Raw genomic sequence first — 9,263 nt, forward strand, 5'->3', positions numbered from 1 at the left:
TCAAATGGATAATGAGGTATTCCACTGCCATTTATTAAAGATAGTTTATGTTTGGTTTCCATATAAACTTGGTCATTTTCTAGAATCTTGATTCTGTTTTGTGACTTACCTTCCTATGTTTGTTCTAAATGCTACATTTTTAAAAGTTTCATACCACTAAAGTGTACTTCAAAGGCAAGTCCCTGGCATCATGTACAAGCATATTGCATTTTTGTACATTTACACGTCTAGATGAACTTTAGAACCAGGTCATGTCATTTTTTTCAAATACCTTAAGATTTTTACAGTTTCGTATTGAATTTATAAATTAATATGAGAAAAATTGGCATCTTTACAGCACTGAATCCTCCCCTACAGGAAAAATGGTAGGCAACTCCATCCACTCCACTTACTTGTTCTTCTTGATAATTCCCATTTAAAGTTTTATCCTATTCTTGTACATTTTTTATTATTATTGTATTGCCATGTTGTTTATGATTTTCCTTGCTGTCATGAAAGTCATGAATGCTATTTATGGTTACAGTGTTTAGGGTTTTTTGTTACATCACCAGCTCCAGTGCTTCACACATGCCCTTTGCCCTGTGTCCTTGCAGTGTTCTCACCCATGGTGGAGGGACCTGCCGCACCCCTTGACACTAGGATTGGCTCTGTGGGCTGCTTCGACCAAAGATGTGAAGCGGTCAGTATGGAAGGAGAGATGTGGAATGGGCTTGCACATCTCTCCTGCACCTCTTTCCTCACCATGAGGATGTGCCCAGTGGCCTACTCCATCCAGGAGGAGAATAAACCACACTTGAAACAGAGAGCGTTGCCCCAGGTAAGCTGCCCCAGCCTAGCCCAAGCTGCACAGAGCCTCCCAGCCAGTCCATAGATGCATCAGCTATAATATTAAATTATGGCTGTTTTAGAGCACTGTGTTTGTAGGCGAATTATTATGTAGCAATAGCTTATTGATATAATCATATGAAAATAACCTATTTCCACATGTTTATTTATTTTGTATCTGGCCCCTGGCTGAGTAGTCTTATGAATTTTGATAAATTCTCAATTGACCATTGTGGTAGTTAGATTCAGTTGTCAACTTGGACAGGTGAAGGCACCTAGTCCTGTTGCTGTGGACATGAGCCAATGGTACCTGAACCTCATCTGTTGCTAATTACATCTGTAGTCAGTTTGGAGGCATGCCTGCTGCAATGAATGACATTTGACTTTATTGGCTGGTGCTTAAATAAGAGAGCACAACGTAGCACAGCCTAAGCAGCTCAGCATACCTCATCTCAGCACTTGCAGCTCAGCCCAGGTCTTTGGAGATGCAAAAAGAAGTCACCCCAGGGGAAGTTGTTGGAACCCAGGGGTCTGGAGAGAAGGCCAGCAAAGACCATCCTGTGTCTTCCTACGTAAGAAAGAACCTCAGTGGAAAGTTAGCTGCCTTTCCTCTGAAGAACTAACAAAATCAAATCCCCTTATTAAAAGCCAATCCGTCTCTGGTGTGTTGCATTCCGGCAGCTAGCAAACTAGAACAACCATGTTTTCGCTTTCTGGATAGATAATGTCATCATATGTATGATTCTTCCTTTCTCATTGCCAATCTCTTTTTTTTTTTCTTGTTATATTGCATTGGCAAGGACTTCACAAACAATGCTATATTTGTATTTATATTTTTGTGTTTATTCATATGTGCTGCTATTTGTGAATATAGTGCATTTGTTGAGAGACAGTGTCACCAGTAGCCTGAGACCATCTCTCCAGATGTGGCAAATCTGTCTGGAGGCCTCTGGGGAGCACTTACAGGAGGAGGGGTCTCATAGTTACCCAGGCAGTGTTGGTAGAAGAAGTCTAAGTGAATGTGAATGGGTGTTAATGGGAGCTTCAGGAGACAATGTGTGTTTACTGTTCTCTATCCACAGGAGGCTAATGAGAACATGGGAGCAGGGGCAAAGCAGAAAGAAAAGCCTCAGCCACATAGGATGCTCCTTCATACTCAACTCCATGGACACAGGCTCTAGATTCACCAACTCCCCATCATGGGTGCCCAGTAGTATCTACCTGCCTTTTCAGATGAAAGCCATTGCCTGAGTCTGTCCAATTACCCAAGTGTACAATCATCCAGCCTAGAGATGAGCCTCAGGCCTAAACCCTCTCAGGACTGGGACATATGTTTTGGAGTCTTTCTAATGGGAAGGGTGTCTGCCCCTCTGTGGGAGTGGGGAGAGTGATGGGGTAAGAAAATTTAGAGCTCAGATAGAGTTTCCACATATCTGGTCTGAAAAGGGACAGTTCAACAATTAGCTTCAAGACTAGAATAATGAAAATAAAAACCAGGAAGTTTACACAGCCTTTTCAAACCACTATAACTTCAGATTGCGTTTATCTTGCTTAACGCTTTCTTGAACTCATTGGCTTTTAGTTTTCCTCACTGTTAAATATCTAATGATCTGTGAATGAACATTGAGGATATGCTAATTAAGCAGGGCCCTACAACCTCTCTGTTAAGGGACTGAGTTCATCTTTTAAGAGACCCACCTTCATGAAGATGTTCAGGTACTGATACTAGAGAAAATTGAATTCAAGAAAAATTTACACTGCAAAGAGTACTATGTTCATTTTAGAATGAATGTCTTGCTAAACCTCTTAGAGTGAAAGATGAGTAGGAGAGTCTGAGGAAATAGCCAAGTAATGATAAATAATAATAATAAGTACCACCATCAGCAACAGCTTTTGCCATTTTCCAGACACTGTTCTAAATGTGTCATGTATTTTAACTCATTTACTCATCGCAGTTGGTTGGAAAGAGAGACACCTAAAGAGAAAAAGAGAGACACCTAAAGAGATGCCATTCCACTCTGATACAGGTGTCAGAGTCACCAGAAAGAGCACAACTCACACAGCACTGGATAGAAGAGTGTTTTACTCACATCAAGAAGGTATAGAGCAAGGTCAGCTTCTTCACACAGCACCCCTCTCTCGTGTTTGCCATCACAGAGGAACCCCACTCCGTTCCCATTAGGAACAAATATGCCAACAGGATGTGAGCTGAATGTACTAAAACATGCCCACTAGAGACAGATGATCCCCAGTGTCTATTTACAGATGCTGCGGACAATGAGGGAAGGAATGGACTACTAGGGAATTGTGCTTCATTCCACCAGGCTGGCAAACCTGGTTCTGGCCACAGGATGTATTTGTGGGTGCCAGATAGAGGCAGCAGGCCATGCTAGGACTGCCCCTTACCACAGCAGACCTTCGTGACCTTATGGGGAAGGTACCACTATCATGGCCCCTCACAGATGAGGACTTCGAAGCATGATGAGTGTTCTAGTCTGCCAAAGCTTCCAGAATGCAACACACCAGAGAAGGACTGGCTTTTAACAAGGGAATTCATTTAGTTAAAAATTTATAGTTCCAACATTAATGAATGAACTTGGAGAATTTCAGTTAAGAACAGAGGTTATCAGGAGATAGAAATAAGGTAAGAGATTGAGTAACTGGAGCTGAAGGGATACAGATTGTGCAACAGAACTGATTGTAAAAATTCAGAAATGGATAGCAAAATACTACCTGAGGGTAGTATAATAATATAAGTACACAGAATGAAGTTGAATGTGAGAATGATAGAGGGTGGAGGGCTGGAGGCACATATGAAACCAGAAGGAAAGATAGATGATAAAGACTGAAATGGTATAATCTAGAAGTGCCTAGAATGTACAATGATGGTGATTAAATGTACAAATTAAATTAATTTTTTGCATGAGGAAGAACAAAGGAATGCCAATATTGCAGGTGTTGAAAATAGATGGTCATTCATATTTTAAAACTTCAACTTCTGTGTGAGATTAAAGCAAAAAATGTTTATTTGGTAGAAAATTTATATTTTGACTAGTGCATTTCCTAATATAACTAAATGCACAGGTTAACTGAACACCATAAATATATGGAACCTTGAATAGGGCATGAGAACCTTGAATAGGGCATGTCCAGTGTGATGCTCCAGTAAATCCCAGAGTGATTTGAACAGCAAATAGAGAAGTGTTTGCAAAGTCCTCTTGGGGGAATGGTGAGAAGGGGGGAAAATTCAACTTCACCATTTGGAGAATTCCTGATGTCCTCACAAACAATGGGAACAACGAAATCAATAACCAACCCTTCAATGTTGGGGTTTAGTCATATGAAACTTATACCCACAAAGGATAAGCTAAGGCTACTTAAAATTGGGCCTAAGAGTCACACCCAGAGAACCTCTTTTGTTGCTCAGATGTGGCCTCTCTCTCTCTCAGCCAACATGGCAAGCAAACTCACTGCCCTCTCCTTCTCTACGTGGGACACAACTCCCAGGAGTGTAAACCTACCTGGCAACGTGGGACAGAAATCCTAGAATGAGCTGGGACTCGGCATCAAAAGATTGAGAAAACCTTCTTGACCAAAAGGGGGAAAAGAGAAATGAGACAAAATAAAGTGTCAGTGTCTGGGAGATTCCAAACAAAGTCAAGAAGTTATCCTGGAGGTTATTCTTATGCATTTTATAGATATCCTCTTTTAGTTTAAAGTATATTAGAGAGGCTAGAGGGAAGTGCCTGAAACTGTAGAGTTGTGTTCCAGTAGCCATGTTCCTTGAAGATGACTGTATAATCATATACATCACATACAATGTGACTGTGTGATTGTGAAAACCTTGCATCTGATGTTCTTTTTATCTATATTATGGACAGATGAGTAAAAAATTTGGATTAAAAATGAATAAATAATTTGGGGGACAAATGTTAAAACAAATTGAGTAGATTGAAATGCTAGCGATCAATGAAAGGAAGTACTAAGGGGTATAGAAAAAAATAGGGGGAACAAAGGTTAAAATGTATTGGGTAGATGGAAATACTAGTGATCAATGAGAGGGATGGGTAAAGGGTATGGTATGTTTGAGGTTTTTCTTTTTATTTCTTTTTCTGGAGTGATGTAAATGTTCTAAAAAATGATCATGGTGATGAATACACAACTATGTGATTACATTGTCAGCCATTGATTGTACACCATGAATGAAATGTTTGTATGTTAAGAATGTTTGTGCTTGTATATTGTAGTTGTTGTTTTTAACTTTTTTATTGTATAATATAACATATATTGTATGTTGTTTTAGCAATAAAAATACATATTTTTAGATGTATAGTTCTTCAGAGGAAAGGCAGCTAGCTTTCCTCTGAGGTTCCCTGTTACATGGGAAGGCACATGATGATGTCTGCTGGCCTTCTCTCCTGGCTTCTGGGTTCCAACAGCCTTCCCTAGGGCAATTCCTTTCTGTATCTCCAAACGTCTGGGCTGAGCTGTGAGTGCTGAGATGAGGTATGCTGAGCTGCTTGGGCTGTGCTTTGCTGAGCTCTCTTCTGATTTCTCTCTTTTAAGCCTCCAGCTAATTAAATTAAACCCCCCTCATTGCAGAAGGCACTCCCTTAGCCAACTGCAAATGTCAGCCACAGATGAATTTCACATACTGAGGGCTTAAGTCCACAGAAACAGAACAACAAGGCACCATCAACTGGCCAAGTTAACACCTGAACCTAACTACCACGGTGAAGTTATATGAACCCAGAGAGTCTGGCTCCAAATTCTTCTGTACATTTAAAAAAAGAAGGAATTTGAAGTTCCAAGGAAAGCCCTGAAGGAAGATAGAGGACTTGTAAGGCAGGAGAAGGGACAGGGATAAAAAGCAAGTTCCCTGGGGTGGTTCATGGAGAAAGAGATAGCTCTGAACAATTTTATTTAGCTCCATTGTGATGCATAACAGTTATATCATTTGAATTATAATTATATTAATTATTAAAATATAAAAATCTCATTTATTTATTTAAATTATAAGTATATTTGGATTACCTACACATTATCATGTAAATTATAAATAACTATATATAATATTGTATTATTTGAACTATACAGATGTATATGCAGTCATAAAAGTGTTATATCATTCAGATAGAAACATCAAATAAGGGTTTTCCAAGTGGAACTTTCGGGGTTGCATGACTGCCCACATAGTCAGTCAAGGCTGCACAAATCATGGATTGCCAAAGTGATAGATTCTTTCCGAATTCAGAGAAGGAGTCAGCATGACAAACTGACTGATGTGGAGAGAAAACAGAGCCGCCTGGGCCAGCCAGGGGTTCCCTGTTATCTGGAGAAGATGCCTAATAAGGTAAGAAGCTGGAGAGAAAGATACGGGTGTGCTGGAAGATCGGACCCTCTCCGCCCTGGAAATTCTGGGCAGGACATCTGGTGACCTTCAGCCAAAGAGGTGGCATTGGATTCCACCATCTTCAAGCACCAGATTTCTAAGCAAGGTCCACCGGCTTGAGATGGCTGGGAAATGGGAAGGGAAGGGGCTCTCGCCATTCATCACGTCACCTCCCCGCCCCCTGGCTGACAAAGTCCTTCCTCAAATCGGCACAGAGACATGGGACCCACCACCCCTCGCCACAGCATGCTCATGGGCCCTGAGTGTCTTCTGATGAGACTGTGCTCCTCCCAGCTGCACCAAGCCATTGAAATGACCAGGTCTTGTCCAGGGGCTTCCATGGGGGGTGGGGGGACAGCACTGCCCACTTTGTTTTGAAGCCAAACAGGTGGGTCCTCACTCTTCTTTCAGTGTGTCGTCATTTCCCAAGGCTGCTGTAATGATATACCACAAACTGGGCAGCTGAAAGCAACAGAAATGTACTGTTGCACAGGTATGGGGTAAGAAGTCCGAAATCAAGGTGTTGGCAGGCCATGCTTCCTCTGAAGACGGTGGGGTTCAGGTGGTAGCTTGTTGGCAACCCACGGCTTGTGGCATAACCCAAGCCTCTATCACACAGCTGTCTTCCCTGTCTATGTGTCCAAATTTCCTCTTCAAAAGATACAAATCATATTAGATTAGGGCTCACCCTCATCTAGTTTCAGCTCATCTTAACTAATCACATCTTCAAAGACCCTCTTTCCAAATAGGGTTGCATTCAAGGGTCTGAGGGTTAGAACTTGGCCATTAAAACTACACTTTCCAGCCTCCCTTGCAGTTAGCTGAGGCCGTGTGACTAAGTTCTGGCCAGTGGGGGGTGAGTGGAAGTGAGTTGCACAAAGAATGCCTCTGGGATGGAGCAGACCTTCCACTGCACCTGGTCTGCTACCCTGGCTGACCTGGTCCTCCAGTGAACCATCTTTGACCAACACCCTAGGAAATGGAGGAGCAAAAGAGAGGAAGAGAACGAATGTACCATGTTAGAGTCACTATATCAGCCCCAGACTGCTTATTTTCTTTCAGAAATAAATTTCTACCTAGTTTAAGCCATTTTATTTGGGGGCTTCTTTGTTATAGCAGCCTGATCATATTCTACCTAATACAGTGCTCAGTAAATGGGACATCTCTCCTGTGTTGTGTGCCTTAGGGGATGGGTATTGTGCAGGGCGGGGAGGGTGAGTGGTGTCCTGCCTGGATATTCTACCCTGGAACCTTCCAGATTCATCCCGTTGCAAATTGGGTGGTGCCCCCATATGCTGACTCAGTTCACAGGCCGAGACAAACACTCCTCTTTCAGCCTCAGAAAGCACAAAAGGTGGGACAGATCAAGGCACGGGATCTCTGAGACTCAGGGAACAAGCCAGGCTCTTTAATGCAACTGGATATTTGTATCAGACCCAGGCCACAGAGGTGCTAGAGTTGGCGCTGGCCATAGCAGAGAGGGACGGGGGTCTTGCCCTCCACAAGCTCTCCCTGTGGTCAGAGAGGCTGGCTCCCACCCTGGCATGATTCCTCACGATTACCCACATTTACATCCACTCTCCGACTTACCATGCGCCACCACCATCCTGCAATGTGGGGACATTCGTATTTATTTTGCAGGGTGAAGAAGCGGAAATACGAAGAGTTTGAAGAAACCCACCCCAAGTGGGGAGCTGAGAATCACCATTGGGTCCCTCTCTTCTTCCAGCCTATCTCAGATGCTGCCTCCTTGAAGCAGAGATTATGGGATTCACCCCAGGGCAGGTATAGGACACATGCATTGAGTATGTGCTTCAGATGAGGAGTCTGGAACCCCGGACTGAGGTGTGTTCGGTACCCCGTACATACCTCCCCTGCCCCAAGGCGGCAGTCTCACCTCTGCCCCAACAGAAAGCCAGCGGAAAGGGCAGCAGGTCAGAGTAAGGGGAGGTGAGGAAAGCAACGTGCCTAGATCAGTGCCCAGTACGATAGGGACCTGTGGTCCCTACGTCCCCTCCAACTCTGACAGTCCTCCCCAAGTGCACTCCTCCTGCTGTCCCTCGGAGGCCTTCCTTACCTGGGGCTGCAGCTGCTTGCTTATTGATGCAGAAAGCCTACGTTAGCATATACCTGGAAATCACTTCCCCCAGAGCGTGTTTGGCCACAGAGGGTACATCTGGTCAGGGACAAAGGGCAGAGGTCTCAAGGTTGAGGCCTCTGCCCGGCACCAGGCCCAGCCTGGGTGGGCTTTGTCTGCCTGAGTGTACACGCAAGCTTGACGTCAGTCAGGTCCCAACACACAAATGATTCTACAGTTTGTCCCCAGCGCAGCTGGAGCAGTGGCCCTCACCTTCCAAGACACATGACTTCTTCAGGCCCCCATCCCCACCCCAGAAATGTCTCTGCTGGACGTCCACAGGTGCTTTGCCACTGCCTGCAGATCTCCAAGGGTCTCACTGAGGAATAATAGCCCCAGTAGGCATCCAGCCCTTGGGAAAGGGCCACCTCTAGAAGTTTCTCATCCCTCACTTCACGTAGATGGGTGAACCAGGGTAGACTTTTTGCTGTATGTGGTTCCTGAGCTACCGCCTCTCCTTGACCTACATCTCCCACTACCTCATCCTTTGCAATCCACCCAGGATGCATGGCTGCGTCCAATGCTCACCTGTGGAACCCACATACCATAGGCATTTCAGGAAGGTATGGAGGCTTTGTCTCCCCAGAGCTCAAGTCACTGGAGAAGAGGTAGCCCAATTCCATAGACTGACCTTTCCAAGACTCACATCAACCTGGTCAAGATTTCAAACCGTCCACAATCAGTTGGGCCAAGAGGAAAGAGCAGATCCATTTCCTAGGGGCAAGTCCAAGAGGGTAAGGCGCCTGCCAGCCCCCCACAAGGATACAGCAGGGAGGCAGGAGGTGCCAAGCAAACGTGGCAGTCAAGTCCCTACAGGACTGACCCGGTCTGAGGTGGATCCCCAGAGGTGATGCTGGAATCTAGGTGGGATTTGGGTTTAGGGAGAAAAGAGGAGAGGAAGCTCCCAGC

The sequence above is a fragment of the Tamandua tetradactyla genome, chromosome 9, assembly GCF_023851605.1.
Source record: "Tamandua tetradactyla isolate mTamTet1 chromosome 9, mTamTet1.pri, whole genome shotgun sequence".
NCBI lineage: Eukaryota > Metazoa > Chordata > Mammalia > Pilosa > Myrmecophagidae > Tamandua > Tamandua tetradactyla.